General features: G+C 35.4%; 1 long non-coding RNA gene across 1 annotated transcript; it reads right to left on the minus strand.

Moving 5' to 3' along the window:
• Nucleotides 1-6158: 6158 nt before the first annotated feature.
• LOC135265713 (uncharacterized) lies at nt 6159-10710 on the minus strand. The gene is made up of 2 exons (XR_010333515.1): nt 7026-10710; nt 6159-6971 (listed from the first exon to the last, which is right to left on the minus strand). It is a non-coding gene; the product is annotated as an uncharacterized LOC135265713 (long non-coding RNA).
• Nucleotides 10711-17304: the final 6594 nt, after the last annotated feature.

The raw sequence follows: 17304 nt of genomic DNA on the forward strand, positions 1-17304 counted from the left end.
TAATTTTATACGGGTACTTTAAAATACCATGTGATCAATTCAATTTATAATTAGAGTAGGCTTTATCAGTTTTTTTCTTTTTTTATTTTATCAATCATCACACGAAAACAACAGTTTTTGAATTTTGAATATTATTTTCTCAAACGACGTGTTATTGGCAATTTTTAGAATGGTAACATGTTTTATTAAAAATTAATTCATTGGAACAAAGATTTAAAAAAAATCAAAGTTTGTAAATGTGCCAACACTGAGTACAATTTTCTAGGAAACCGTTTTAAAAATAAGCATGTAAACATTTCTTTACCACACACCATTGAATTGGTGCACCGGTTTTTGAGCCTCCGGTAGAAAATACAGGATATCTCAAAATTGACGCTCGTGTGTTAGGAATTTGACTCGGGAGGTTAATACAAATCGAAAGTTAAGAGTAAAAATATTTCCAATTGTCTTTAGTTTTCGAGTTGTTCATAAAAATGTAATAATAAGCTTTATGCTGTCTTTCCAATTATTTGTGGAACATAATTCGTTCGTTGATGTTGGCGACGTTAAAATTCTTTGGATCACTCTATCTAGTGAGGAGTATTATTAATTTCCTTCGGTTTTGTATGTTTAAAATGATACGATATTACTACATTATTACATTCGAGATTTTATCGATTGTTAAAAGCTCGTTTATAATTTAAAGGTGTTTATGATGGCAATGCCGCTACAGAGACTAGGGCATATGCGGAAAAGTTTTTAAATCGCATTGTAGCGTATTTTGTGACAACAAATTTGGTAAATTCGCTTTTAATGAAATTCATTGTTTAAATTTAAAATTTTAGTTTCGTATCAATAACTCGATAATGAAGGACAATCGGACAATTTTCCACTCTTAACTTTCTATTTGTTTTAGTCTTCTGAAGCAAACCCTAAAAGCACGGGCGTCAATTTTGACACACTCTGTATATACAGTACTCCAAGCGAAATAGTGAAGATTGACTCAACCACTATTTCATTGCAACAATACAGTTGGGAACAGAAAATAATATAAAATGCAAATTAGGGTTTCTTTGAGTAAGGATGCTCGTTGCTGGGACGAGTCGAATTGGTTCCCAAATTCTGTAATCCTCTCTAATTATAGTCGAATTGGTTCCCGTGGATGGTCGAATTGGTTCCCGTCGGCACCATCACTCTTTGTTGAGAAATGTTATTTGGAGGCGGCATTAAATCACCTAAGGTGATAAAAGCTATTAAAATTACACGTTAGTTAATGATGCATTAAATTATTTTAAACATATAAACTGTATCGTCAGACTCAATGTTTCTTTCAACTGTTGTTATTTTAGGTGACATGGTGATATTCATGTCTTCGAAAGGTGACGATGCATAATCAGTTACAAAACTTTCATTTTATTTGCGTTTAGTCTTTCATTTTTTTGTTGGTGGTGAACTTGAAATATCCGAATCGCCACTGACATCCACCCTTCATTTTTCTGGTTATAGAGGTTCATGATACGTCATATTTACTTCACTTAATTCTTTTACCGGCCAAGGTTCCCAGTCTTCTTGCCTAAAATTGGCCTTTCTAATGTTTTTTCTAGTTTTTAATTTGGGCCAAGCAGGCACATACGTCTTCATTATGTTCATTCGACAACCACTGTACTAGTACTGTGAACAATTCACTCGTATCGTCTTCTCTTATGAACTCCACAACAATCCACTGAAAGCAACTTCCAACATTTTTTTGCACTTTTTTCGGAAACACTTGGCAAAAGATGATACCAAACACTCAAATTTGAAATATCCTGCCACTTGTAGTAGCTAGTATTGGGTACATTACCATAAGATCATATAAAAAAAAATTAATTTAATGAATGAAAACATCTCAGCGACTGATAATTATTTTTACAGAAATTAACGCTGTACGCTGTACAACATAAGGGTCAGAATGAAGAAATTGCAATAAACTGTAATGTATACTAATTGTAAAAGTAATGTTTAACGGTATACCGCTGAGGAGGACGTAAGAATTTACAAGTAGTAATGATTACGGATTTGATGACTACAACACCTGCTATTCAATAAAAAACAAAATGTGTTTCCGCCGCGCCAACATAAGTCTCCGACTTTAATTTTTAATTTTTTAAATTCACAACACAAACTTGACCATTTATAATTACTAATTTGCTAAATGTTACTCATAAGTGTTAATTTTCAAATGTTTTCTTTTTTATGTGATAGTTTAATTCTGAAAATGCACCATTTGCATATTTTGTTTTATGAAATTGGACACTTATTTTGGAACAGAGGAATACTTAAAGTCCAATAACAAATTATTCTTTTTTTTTTTTCATTAAAATTCATTAAAACTCGCTGCGCTCGTGCAGCAAACAAAGTACTCTTATGGGAAATTGCACTTTCCAAACTCGTTACATAAATAACTATTACACAAGCGGCACGTGCAATAAGCTTTCCTTTAGCTCAAATTCCAAACAGGTACAAATTAATTGCATACTATTTTATTTAAACAAGTATTTTTGATCAGTAAAAATTATAAATGCACAGTAAATATAAAAGTGATCAGAAAGTCCTATCAAGTAGGCGTATCACTTCAGAACGTGTGTCCGGTGTCGTGTATTAGTTCAGCCTGCTCTCAAAATTTAAATTGAAATTACCTCAAACTGTTAAATGCCGTAAATTCGTGACAGAAATAACACCCGAACAGTAAATGGTGTCTATGAGGTAAAACTGATTCCAGCAATAATTTAATTTGCTTAATTTTTTTGACATTTTTCTTTTAACATTTGGCTTGAGTTCTGCAGACATACGTCCTTTAATTTCTAAGCTTACTTGATAGAAGGACTTTCCGATCGCTTTGTAGTAAATGCATAGTAAAAATAATAAATGCACAGTAAATAATAGCATCTCAAAACTAGAGAGTGTAGAAATTCCACATTACGAGTTTTATTTTTTCGAGTTTAATCGTTCGAGGGGTATGTTTCCTTTTAAATTGCTGGGGCGAAGCTGTAGCCTGTAGGCTAGCTACTGAGCGTTTATTATTTAACTGAAATAGATACTGTGCATATACGTTTTTTTACTGGGCAAATTTTAATAAAATACTGTCCGTGGTTTACTTGTAATTTAATTTTTTTACTGTGCAAAAATGTATTAAATAACGATCATTTTTTATTTTTTACTGATCAAAATCGAACTTATTACTGATCCCTTTATTAATACCCATTCCAAACTACTGACACCACCTTTCAGCAACATTTTTTAAGGTCAACCTACTTTATGAATGATTTATATAACATGTAATTCCGTTCAAATTTCATTCGCTATTCGTTCGACGTTTAAGAACGCAAAATGAATAACAAAATCATTAGATATACCGAAATATTTTTTAAACTCTGAACTTTGCGAATGAGTTGACACTGCAATAATTTCTAGTCAAAGAATCAACTACCTAGTTGATTAACACGTGTACCTACGTGTTAATCCATATTTTAAAAAATTAAACTTATATGGACAAAGAACATGCAAAGTCGATGTTTTCTTGTTCATTACGAGTATTTCTAGTTAACAAATCACATAATTTAATCTATAGTTTTAAATCTGTAGTTTTAAAAATTTCACCTAGGGACTTTGTTGAAAGTAAAAAGAATGCCCAGGTTAAATAAAAATTGAGTAAGAAATCTTTATTAAAAAACAGTCGTTATCATTGTTAGAGGTGGTTCCATATCATTTTATTACGACGCCTATGGGCAATTTTTTTCAATAGTAAACTTATTATCCGTTCACGATTGTTTTAAATTCTCAGCAGGCGTAGATATATTTTTGTTGGGTTGGCCTCAGGTCCTGTCCGGTACTGTCTTTATGACGTTGTCTTGTCAAAAATTCGCTGTGTTGTCAGTTCTACTGCTTATTAATTTAAAATGTCGAAAATAATTTCTGTTGATAATAAAGTGTGTATCAAAAGATGGTTTGAAGGATGCAAGAAAGACAGACCCGACTTTTTTAACTAATAATAATGAGTAGAATAACAATAAAAACGTATTCAATTATTTATTTAAAAAACGAAGCAAACTGACAACAGTCCTTGGTTGTCATCAAAATAAATTTCTTATGACAACTCACAGTACGGCCAAATAAAATGTCAGATTTTCATAGAGAGTCCGAATTTAAAACAATCGTGAACGGTGTATATGTTTAATGCCAAAATTCAGTCATTATTGACAATGTCAGTTCGCCACCAGATTTGGAATAAGCTCTATAAATTGTTGAATTCTTGTAAGAAAAGCTGTCACAGCGGGAGAAATTTTAAAAATTAGATTTAGTTATAATCCCGAAACTTTCACTTTTCGACAAAAATGACTAAAAGGATTACATGTTGCAGGTATAATTTTGAACCTATAAGTAGTATTGTTTATTTGTTTTTCCCGATTAGTCTGTCGAGTCTTCTATGTGTAGTAATCGTGTCTGTTTAGTGATGTGATTATTGAGTTTTCAAGATGGGTGCTTGTGAACTAGCTGGTTACTCGCTAATCTAAACGAAAAAATGAAAAAAAAAATTGAAATGCAGGTAAGTTTTTATAAATATTTTTTTTTTGATACACACTCCTTAAAATTGTTTCTTTGGGAACTGTTTTCACTCCGCAAAATGTCATTTTAAAAGGAACTCTGATTTTAATGGACAAGTACTTAAAGTCGTCATAGCAACACTTTGCAGACTAATTTATTTATTACTTGACAAAACAATAATGATTGTTTCAATACATCTTTCGTTACTGTACAGATATTTGAATACAGATTTTGAAATTTGAAAGTAAGAAAGATTAACATTCATCGCTTTTCATTGAACAAGCACGACGCCTGCTATTGTCAATCGATTCGTAATCGATTGCTATATTGAATGCCCCTAATTTTGCAATTTTGTTGTTTTAGAGAGCTGGGTACCAAAAAAGTTTGTATGCAACTCTTTCGTCGCCTCGTTCTTAATCTGATTCGTCCGCTAAAACTCTGTTTTGCGGACTTGTTATATAAATAACTATTTATTAAATAAATTAAATAATACTTCTTGTTGAATTTTCTTGGCATGGAAATTAACTAATACAAAGTTTAAAAACCCGACACACCTGAGGGTGAATAAAATTATTGATCATTGAAGTGTAGAAGATAATAAAATAAAATTAAAACGTAACCATAATTATATGTTTCAAATTCAAGGATTATTGGGAATTACAAATTGAAATTATTGTAATTTTTTTATTTACACATTTTTATGAAATCACCGAAAGAGATAAAAAAAAATTGGGATACTGAAATCAAAGAAAAATTGGAAAGAAGTTTCCCTGCTTATTTGTCAGAACTATTAGATCTTAAGTTTGCAAGAAATATGCCTTTACGAGACATTAATTATATTAATTATATTACGTGTAAACATACCTACCTGCTTGTAACTTTTAATTTCAGTTAAGTATTTTTACTCAGTTCTTGTGATGATTATGGTATTTTGTTGACGCATATGCGTAACCAATAATTGTTTTAGTTGGTTTTTCAAAATCTTTTTTTTTCACTGAACACTTGTTCATTAAATAAAAATGGACAAATATTTTCATGTGGATGAATTCATTTATGTCGAAATGACAGATAATCATCTGATCATTAGAACTCATTAATGGACGCATAGAATGGACGATTCCTGTTGTAACAACACAGGTCACTACGAAAACTGATACATAGAACTATGCTAATGTTACAGGCGGATATTTAATTGAATTTATTAGATTTTTTACAATGCACTTGTAATATAAAACGTCGTATATCACACGTGATCGAAATGCTATTATAAAGCTCGTAAGAAGTGTTCCACTCGCATATAATGATGGATTTCTATCACTCATAAATATACTATTATTCCACCAGTGAATAATATATAGGTCATTTTCTATGCTTCATAAGTGTGGATAAAACTCCAATTATAATGTGATTGTGGATAATAGTATATTATTACACGAGCAAGTAAAGAAGGTTTTTATCCACAAAAATGAAGTTTGCTGCACGAGCCGAAGGCGAGTGCATGTAATCATTTGAGTGGATAAAAACCTTTACTTGCGAGTATAATACTATACTTTATCTACGATCAAATAACCAAAAAAAAAAAACACGAATTAAAATAAATTCTTAGTTGATCAATTTTAATTCTTTTGAACATTAAACTATAATTTTATCTACGATTAAATAACCAAAAAGAAAAATACATTTTTAGTTGGTTAATTTTAATACTTTTGGATATGAATATATTAGTTAGTTACATTGTTATTTTTATTATAAATGTTAATGGTAAAGTTAGAACAATTATTGAAAGTAAAAGGAGGATCCTTGCCAAGATTAATTTCGCAATTATTCTTGGTTACAGCTGTGGTACTGTCAACTTTTGTAGTAGTACATTGAACATTACTTACAGATGTGCTTGTACACGGTCTGTTAACTTCTCTTAAAATTGTATTACCTATTTGAAGTTTATTGTTTAAGTTGTTATCTATGTACCCCTCAGCCACGCTTGTTGACCGCCATGCCCCATGTCGCTTGAGGGTGGTAATATCAGCACCTCCATCAACCAAAAGTGTGGCAGATGATCTCCGTAGGCAATGACCTGTATATAACTGAGGATTTTGAAGATTCAAAAAAGTAGCAACACTCTTCGGCATGGCAGCTAGCTTGTTAATACCTATTTTTTGCAATGTACACTTATTATTTTGAAAATTCAAGAAAAAATATGAACATTGTATATTGGTTGGACGAAGATTCATATATTTTTTGCAAATATAGTAATATTCTCCCGTTACTGTAAAACTCCTAGAAACTTTTGTTTTGGTATCGGGAATTTTGACAAGCAAAGCTCGATCTAAATCTTCGATGTGCTCTAGTTTCATTGCATGCAATTCTTGAGATCTGCAGGCACCCATTATACCCATTATTACAGCCACCTTGAAGAAATGCAGGTATTTAATAATTTGTATATAACAGTTTGTGTTTTTTACCTTCGTTACAAGATATTTTTCATCTGGTGCTTTCTCGATAAACTCCTTTATATTTTCAGAAGATAAAGTTTTCGATTTTTTAGGTTTGTATGTCCCAGATTTGCGCTTCAAAAATGCTTGAAGTTTTTTATAGTTCTCAATATGTATATCGTGACGAATGACTAACGTACTTTTAAGCATTGAGTAGTAACTCCAAAGAGAAGAAGATGAATACTTTTCTGCAAGCATCACAAAATAACTTAATATAATATTTTCAGAAAAAGAAGTTGTATTTTTTTCTGCGCGCCATTTTAAAAACCTTTCATAAACACACTCATATTTGTGCCGCGATTTTTGTGGTAGAAGATTTTCTATTGCACTCGTTGCGATATTGCGAATGTCAGGTGGCGTGCAGGTCATTTCATTCTCTTCTTCCAACATTTTAAATAACTTTCTGTCACAAAAAACTGCTTGAACAATCACAGATTTCACTACTAGTTCCGACTAAATAATTAGCTGTTTGTTTTTGTTGTCAGCTGATTTGGCTTGTTTGGTTATATTGCTGCGGTTACGGCACACAATTGCCAACATAAAAGTGGTGGAAAAGATAAAATTCCAATATTTTCAATTTTGATTGGTCCCAATCCCAATGGATAAAAAATTCTGTCAATTTTACCCATGGGTGAAAACCAATCAGAGACTTCTTTTAATTTGTCGATGGATAAAATGAAAATTTACAGTGGAACTTTCACATCAGTAATGGTTATATTATTTGATGATCGTAGATAAAGTAATTTATTTATTAAATAAATTGTAAGCGACTAAATTCGTATGGGCAGTTCAATTACAAGAGAGAAAAAAAATGAGAGCGGCGAGCTTGGGGTGGTTCCTACCTTTTGGCGTCTTTGGAAAATTCTTCGCCGGCCGGCTTGTACTTTTGGAGAGAACCCACGAAGCGGAACGAACTACTCTTTTTAAAAACTAAGAACTCAACACCTCTTCAAGGTCACGCGCGCGCCACTACTTAAAACTAAAAAACCACCCTTTGCGAATCGCGCATGACCGCGGGAGAAATTCAAAATAAAACAAACAAAAATTCTCTGAGCCCAAAAAATAAATTAAACTAAATTCTAACATACCGCCCACCTAAAAGGCTCCGCGTTTTACGAAACCGTAGGAACAGGTAAAGGGCAAAGCTTTACCACTGGGCGCTTGAACGTACCCTGGGAGGTACGTACTGTGGCAACTCTGACGACCCCATCTGCACCAGGATGCACCGCGACGATTCTTCCTAACTGCCATCTTAAAGAGATAGGCATTCATTTTTAACAATCACTAAAGTATCAGGAACGATTGGTTTTGAAGAAGTATTCCACTTACTTCGTTGCTGAAGAGTGTGTAAATATTCCTGATGCCATCGTGACCAGAAATCTTGGTGCAAACGTTGGACTAATTGTCAGCGCGTTAATTGATTTATTTTCAATGACGATAAGTCTAAATCAGGAGGTGCGCTAAGAGGTTCTAACGTCAAGAAATGGCCAGGGGTTAAAACTGAGAGGTCGTTAGGATCAGCGCTAACCGGGCAAAGAGGACGCGAATTAAGTACTGACTCAATTTGAGTTAGAACCGTATACAATTCTTCGAATGTGAGGATTTGCTCTCCTATAAGACGATGTAAATGGGTTTTAACCGACTTAATGCCGGCCTCCCAAATCCCTCCAAAGTGAGGGGCTGATGGGGGGTTAAAATGCCACCGAAGACGTTCACGTTCTGCGGCTGATTTCATATGACGATTAAGCTCGCGATAGGCACCAACGAAATTAGTACCGCAATCTGAATAAATATAAGAACAACGTCCTCGACGAGCCACGAATCGCCGTAAAGCGGCCAAAAACGCTTCTGTGGATAAATCCGACACTAATTCGATATGAATAGCTTTAGTACTAAAGCATAGAAATACACAAATATAGGCCTTCTGCGACTTTGAGCCTCGAGTTCTACCTAAAGTGATCTTAAAAGGACCACCATAATCCACTCCAACACACGAAAAAGGCTTGATTTGAGAAATACGCAGCGACGGTAAATCTCCCATTGGAGGTTGAGGAGAACGAGGGTTCAAACGCCAACAGCGTAAACAACGAGAAATTATTTTCGAAATAAGTTTTTTAGCCTCCAATATCCAAAATCTCTGAGACAATAGGAAATGGAGGGTTTGAGTGCCGGGGTGAAAATACCGAATGTGCATATCCTCAACAATTAGCTCGGTTAAACGATGTCCACGAGGAAGTAACATCGGATGTTTAGCATCGAAAGAAAGACCAGAGTGTTTGAGGCGACCACCTACACGTAAAATCCCTTGAGGATCTACAAAGGGCGCCAATTTTCTGAAGGGTTTGGAACAAGATTCCAGATTTTTAACTTCCGAGGCGAATACTTGTTGTTGGACATGTTTAACGAGCAGGGTCAATGCGTAGTTTATTTCATCCTCACTTAAGGCCTCAAAATTTCGAGTTTTAGTTTTAAGATTTTTGACAAACCGTAGCCACACTGCGATAATGCGTAATATTTTTCGAAGAGAAGAGAAGGTACTCAATATGCGATCAAAAAAACTTTCTTCTGTTTGAAGAATTAAGACAACCTTGCGTTGTTCTTCTACCATTATCGAGTCATTTTCCAAATCTGGTATCTACGATTTACCTACGACCAAATCAAAATTGCGTAACCAAGTGGGCCCCGCCCACCATAGCGGGTGCTGCAGGAGATGCATTGGACTTAAACCACGAGACGCGCAATCGGCGGGGTTGTCATCCGACGAAACGTGATGCCAAGTAGCAGTGGGTGCTAACGATTGAATGAGAGCAACCCTATTGCTAACAAATACCTTCCAAAGGTGAGGAGACGATTGAATCCACGAAAGGGCTATGGTAGAGTCGGACCACGCGTAAACTTGGTCAATCTCTATGACACCTTTAAACGTGGTAAGGGTGTAATCTATTAACTTGGCCAATAAAACTGCCGCACATAACTCTAGACGCGGAATGGAAATTTTCTTCAACGGCGCTACCTTTGACTTTGCACAAATGAGACGAATTTCTATTGCATGGGTAACTGAGACGCTTCGCAAATAGACCACTGCGGCGTAACCAGACTCACTAGCGTCGCCGAACTTTTTCTACGATAATTTTTCTGGGAATTTGCAAAGTCGCTAATTGGGGAAGTTCCGAACAAAATTGCGTCCAACTCGAAATAATGTCGTCAGGAGGCGAGTCATCCCAAGACAACTTCAACGTCCATAGATACTGAATCAAACGTTTTGCGTAAAAAGTTAAAGGAGCCAAAAACCCAATAGGGTCGAATATGCGAGCCAATTCAGACAAAAGCGATCGTTTTGAGCACGGACGATTGAACGGTTGAATACTATAAGAAAAACTATCGTTACGCGGGTTTCATTGCAGTCCCAAAACTTTAACGAAAAAGTCTGATTCACTATTGAACGCAAGAGCTTGATCTAATTGATGTGAAAGAAGAATTTTATTTAAAACGGTAGGGTCATTGCTAGACCACTTTCTTAATTCGAAACCTGCAGTACTGAGCAAGTTAATTAGTTCATCCCGCAAATTATGAGCTTCAGCAATCGAAGAGCAACCTGTAATAATGTCATCGATATAAACATCGTTAACCAGGACTTCGGAAGCGAGAGGAAATCGAGTTTTTTCCAAAGATGCAAGTTCGCCTAATGTGCGAATTGCCAAAAAGGGAGAAGACGACACTCCGTAGGTAACGGTATTTAACTGATATTCCTGAACGGGTTCCTGTGGGGAGTTTCTCCACAAAATTTTCTGAAATTTGCGATGTTCAGGAAGAATCAAAATTTGACGATACATCTGTCGTATATCTGCGGTGAACACGATGGGATGAACTCTAAAGCGTGAAAGAATAGTCAAAATGTCCTTTTGAAGTTTTGGACCTACAAATAAACTATCATTGAGAGATTTGCCTTCTGACGAAGGACAGGAGGCATCGAAAACTACGCGAAGTTTTGTGCTAGGACTATCAGCCTTTATAACACAGTGGTGGGGAATATAATATCCATCCGACGAATTTCCATTTGTAAGGAGCTGCATGTGGCCAAGATCTAAATATTCGTTCATAAAGGCCTTATAGTCTTCGTAAAGCAAGGGGTTTTTAATGAGACGACGCTCGATTGACTGAAGTCTCCGAAATGCGTTAGCGAACGAACCGGGAAAAATAGGATCGTCTTCTTTAAACAACATGGGAACGACAAATCGACCAGAATTATTTCGATAAAATAGCGACGCAAAGTTATTTTCTGCTAATTTATCTTCGGGTGGCAAAGTAGCATCCAAAGGTAAATTAGGCTCTTCAATTTCCCAAAATTGTTTGACGATGTTTTCGAGAGGTATTGTGTCGAATGATTCGATTGTTGCGCAAAAACTATGAAGGTGTGGTGAAGAGCTGTGCTTCTTATGCGTATTTGACCGAAATTGACCCATAAGAATCCAACCAAATTTTGTGTTCATAGCAGTGGGAACGTCCGAATTTCCGAGAAGGCGACCAGATTCTAAGATAAGAGGAAAAATATCCGCTCCCAATAACATGTCAATACCACGAGAAAGATTAAATTGACTGTCCGCTAATGTCAAATTAATTAGGTTGGTCCAACCGGAAGTTGAGAATGATACGCTTGGCATATCATCGCAAATTTTGTCAAGAAGAATTGCGTTAATTGAAAAACGAATAGATGGCTCATTTTTCGATCGAAGAGTGCATGAAACCTCTTTTGAGGCCTTATCATTCATGCCTCCCAAGCCTTTAATTATAAAGGTCGAGGTTTTGCGTGATAATCCTAAGCGCTCTGCACAATTTTTTGTAATGAAATTCGCTTGACTAGCGCTATCTAAGAGGAACTTCTTGGAACTGTCCTAACGAATCCTGGACTTCAACTACAGCGGTAGACAACAATACAGACTGCGACGGAATCAAATTAGTGAGCGAATTAATGCGAATAGGCGAATCTAGCGATTTAGGGGAAGTATCTATTGGAGCGATTGGATTTTCCGAAATTGTTGCGGGTTTGGACTGAGTTGAGAGCGTATTCGAACTAACAAAATGCAAAAGAGAGTGATGGCGTTGATGACAGTCTCGACAAGTCGACGACGAGTTGCAATTGCGCAATAAATGTTTAGCACCAAGACAATTAAGACACCACTGTTTCGACTTTACTATTTCATAACGAGATTGTGGTGATTTTGCGAGAAATGTGGGACATTTATAGATGAGATGATCGCGATTACATAAGGCACATTTGGAGTTTTCCGAATTTACAAGGAATACCGAACCTTGTCGAGGTTTAGCAGGAGAAGAAACAATTTTTGGAACCTTTTGCGTTAATTTCGACGTATTTGGAGTGACATTTTGAGAAACATTGTCCGAGGCTTGCGACATTAAAAGCAAAAATTCACTTAGCGATTTAAAAGTTGGGACAGCGGTTGGCGAATCTTGACCGAGTTCGAAACGACTAACTAACGACGAGCAAAGCCTTTTCAACAACATATTAAATAACACAAAATCCCAACTTTCGACTGGAAATTGTAACATTTTTAATGCCGCCAAATTTTCCTCAAATGTGGACAACAATGTTCTAAGTTGCGACGATGTATAATTCTCTGTCAACGAAGGGACATTTTCGATTTGGTTCCAATAGTGCGTCGCAAGCAATCTCTTGTTGTCGTATCTTTTAACGAGAGCATCGTATGCGATTTGATAATTAGTGCCTACCATAGGAATACGACTAACAATTGATAGTGGCTCCTCACTAAGAGACGAAATTAAATAACTGAATTTTTCCACGTCTGACAAGGACCCATTCTTATGAATTGTTGAGTTGAACATGTCCAAAAATGTTTTCCACGTTTTTAATTCTCCGCTAAATTTATACAACTCCAACCGAGGCAATTGAATGTGATCTTTATTTGTGGTTTCAGACTGATTTGACTGCGAACGTTCAACCTTTGAATTAAAAACGCGCTCGAACACCATATGAACAAAATAATAATCATTATCAAATGCAGCCTGAATTTCTTTTTCTTGGGTTAACTCCTCATCACTGTTTACCAACGTACCAATTATTGTGTTATGATATTGATAAAAATCCCCGTATATGCGTTCAATAAATTTATAGCGAGCTTTAAATTCAGGATAAGAACTTTCGTAAAGCACTTCTTGACGATCAGCCACCTCCGCTACCTTTTTTAACTCGTTCATTTGCGTAATAGCGGTCTCCCGAAGAGCACTACATTTTTTTATGGATTTAGGGGCCATATTCAAATCCTGGATTTCAAATACGAAATAAAAATAAATCGATTTAACAATTCGAAACAACAACGAAAAGAGCGAGAAAAAGCGATAACCCGAAAGCAAAAACCCAGCGATAAAGCGAGATAACCAATACCTGTTCTAGGACGCGACAAATTGAACCGAAAAACTGTAATTACGAAACGACGAAACAAGCTCAGAGAATTTACCCATACGAATTTGCGAATTGAAACGAATTTAAACTAACAACAATGGTTCCGAATGCACTTTGCATCCGGCTCGAAGGACCAAAAAAAATGTAAGCGGCTAAATTCGTATGGGCCGTTCAATTACAAGAGAAAAAAAAATGAGAGCGGCGAGCTTGGGGTGGTTCTTACCTTTTGGCGTCTTTGGAAAATTCTTCGCCGGCCGGCTTGGTCTTTTGGAGAAAAAACCACGAAGCGAAGCGAAACTACCTGATGCGCTTTTCAAAACCAAGAACTCAACAACTTCTTCAAGGTCACACGCGCGCCACCACTTAAAACTAAAAAACCACCCTTTGCGAATCGCGCATGACCGCGGGAGAAATTCAAAATAAATAAACAAAAATTCTCTGAGCTCAAACTAAATTAAACTAAATTCTAACACAGTGTTATCCCCACCATTTTTGTGTAACACTGGAAGATAGAAATTGTAAAATGGGCATTACGGATTGAATTTTTTTTGATGGCAACCGCATTACATTTGGTAACACGTTTATGACTATCTAAAATGCTGTTTTAAATGGTAAATAGAATAATTAGACCTAATTTCGATATGAGTACAATGTAAAGCATGCACGACATTTGGAAAAGCAGCAATGCGATAAAAATCAGCATTGGTTCTAATTTTCTTTTACGCAGTGCAAGGAAGTTTTATAAATCCCTTCGGAAAGAGAAGCAGTTGCACGGGAAATTTTTGGGATAATTCTTCCCGCCGTTGTGGGATGCATATGTCAATATGGCTCCCAGTAGCCAGGTATCGGAGACAAGTCAGCAGCTGATTAATTGGTGATACGCAGTTATTGCTAAAAATGTGTCAATTTTGCTGAACATGTATTTAAATCTTTATTTAGAATTATATTACATCTGTACTGGAAATTCTAGTACGTTTTCCAACATCAGCAAAATAAACATGACAATTTCGTTCGTCAAACGGAACCTTTTAAAAAACGTGTAATCTGGCAAATTATTAATCAGGTCGTTTCTAATATTTATGGCTCTTGATACACTAAACTCTATCAATTCCATTTCGTCGATTTCATCGAACAACTCAACGTTAAATGTTAAATCCATAATAACTCTTGTGATTAAAAAGTTCGAAATTCACTCAAAATTGTCACTCACAACACTTTTTGACGCTAAACTGTAGTTAAGCGGCACCCAAGGTATGGTTTAGTTTAAACCAAGCTTTAGACTACTTTAAGTTGCACTTATTTAAGGTGCAGTTCATTTGACATATTTAAGCAGAGCTTATGTTTTAAGCCACACCGGTGCAATTAGGCCTTAGTGGCAAATGAGCCATTTGGCTTTGGAAACATTGACCATTTGCAGACAAAACATGTAGCCACCACTCTGCTTAAGAGTTCCGTGTATGTGGCGACAAGAGTGTCGTAAATTAGGAATTTAATATAACACCAGAGAAAAAATCCAACGGGTTAAAGCCGGACCTCCTGCAGGCTAACTGCGACAAGTCCTCTGCTCCCCGGAACTTACAGGATGTCCCAGAAAAAGTGTAGGAGCCGTTTACCACAAATTCCTATGTGAGTTCTAACAACAAAATTGAAAGAATAAATATTCAGGGCCTAATAGTTTTAAATTGTGAAAGTTTTAAATTGACCAATTATGAATAAGATGCAAATTAAATTTGTAGGTGTAGTTTAAAGAATTTTGCTGTTTCTTGGTAACAAAAAAAAATTAAAATTGTATTTATTTGTTTGGTCAACTTTACAAACTGTCTAGAAAATTTTCACTAATGTCACATGAAGTAATGGCTTGTCATAGTCAATAAATCAAAAAGAAACGTTATTTCTAAGAATGTTTGCGCCCTATTGGTACAGTGAGATGCATGAGAAGCTTATGAAGCAGCACTGGAAGGATTTCGGGAGTATGCTAGACGTTTCCTTCAAAGAAATCAGCTTTAAGCAAATAATCACTAATTTTACCTTTGGTAGAGAGAACTGTGTATTTAATAGGAACTTTTTTTGAACTACAAGAACAAGATAACTAAAGGAATTGCTCAAAATGCCTTCCTTCCATTTCGATGCAAAGCGCGGCGCGTCTAATGAAACTTCGTGAAGTATTTTGGAGCATTTGCGGTGTAATAGTTGCTAATGCCTCAACTAGCCACCCATCTAATTCTTTGACACTTTCAACTGGCTCAGAGTAAATGTAGTCTGTCAAATGGCCCCAGAAAAAAAAATCAAGAGGCGTTAAATCGGGGGATCTTGCTGGCCAATTTATGCCCCCCCGCTTCCTATTCATTGGTTAGGATACATATTGTTTAAAATATTTCTCACATTTAAAGCAAAATGTGGGGGGGCACCATCATGTTGGTATCATTGAGGTAATTGTTGCAGTGGTATATCATCTATCAGTTCCTGCAAATTGTTTTGCAGCATATCTGCATACATTTCCGCATTCAGCGTACGTGAATAAATAAAAGTTTACTTTTCCAAAAAACAAATTAAATGTAATAACTTGTTCTCACTATACGATCTAAAATTCCGGCCCATAAATTTATGCTAAATTTGTACTGAAAAGAATTTGGTCTAATGACATGAGGATTTTGATCTGCCCAAAAATGGTTATTATGAATGTTAAAAACTCCTTCCCGTGTGAAAGTTGATTCATCAGTAAACATTATGGTTTTAACAAAATTTTGATTTTCCGCATGTTGCCTCAATAACCATTGGCAAAATTCCACTCTTGCCGCATAATCTTGTGGGTGCAGGTGCTGCACACGCCTATAATGGTAAGGGTGTTGCCTATTTTCTTTGAGAATTCGTTGGATTGAATTCCTAGATACGCCATGAAGACTAGAAACTGTGCGGATGCTAGTGGTTGGATCTTGGAAAAAAGCCTCCATCATTTGCTCCTCAATTTCTGGCGTTCTGGCTCGTCGTCGCGCTCCAACAAGACCCTTTTTTTGGGGCAACAAAGATCCTGTCCGTTTTGTCCTTTCTACCAAACGTAGGAAGGCATTTGCGGAGGGTTGTATTCTTTGAGGAAAGCGCCTGGAATATTCCCTGGCTGCTTCATTGCGTTGCGATTGCATTGCCCATAAATGATTAGCATCTCACAATACTCATCGGGAGCAAACGTTCTTAATTCTTAGTATTAAGATCAGACAAACCCCTAGGACAAACCTTACTTTATGTGACAGTTTTCTAGACAGTTTGTAAAGTTGACCAAACAAATAAATGCAATTTTATTTTTTTTGTTACCCAGAAACAACGAAATTCTTTAAATTATACCTACACAAAATTAATTTGCATTTTATTCACAATTGGTTAATTTAAAACTTTTCTAATTTTTAATAATAATAATAATAATAATATTTATTTTCAACAGGTGAAACATTCAATTACAGAAAATAAACTTAAACTTAATGATCGTGCTGCATTCAAAAACTAATAATTTAAATAAACTAAAACAAACTAATAATAATACTATAATAATAAATTAAGAAACAAGAACTAAAATTAAATTTTACCTAGCCACTAAAGTAACTAATTATATGATTTTTAATGTAATTAAATGAATGAAAATGAATATCACAACTACTGCTAATTTTGTTAAAATTACTACACATTACATATAAAGGTGATTTTAATAGAACATTCGTATTACAACTGCAACTGTAAAAAGTCATGGGATGCCGTGAGTTAATTCTAGGAACCAGAAAAATTATCTTATTAACAAGAACAATACAGTCAATCTTGTTG

Source organism: Tribolium castaneum, chromosome 3, assembly GCF_031307605.1.
Source record: "Tribolium castaneum strain GA2 chromosome 3, icTriCast1.1, whole genome shotgun sequence".
In the NCBI taxonomy this organism is placed as follows: domain Eukaryota; kingdom Metazoa; phylum Arthropoda; class Insecta; order Coleoptera; family Tenebrionidae; genus Tribolium; species Tribolium castaneum.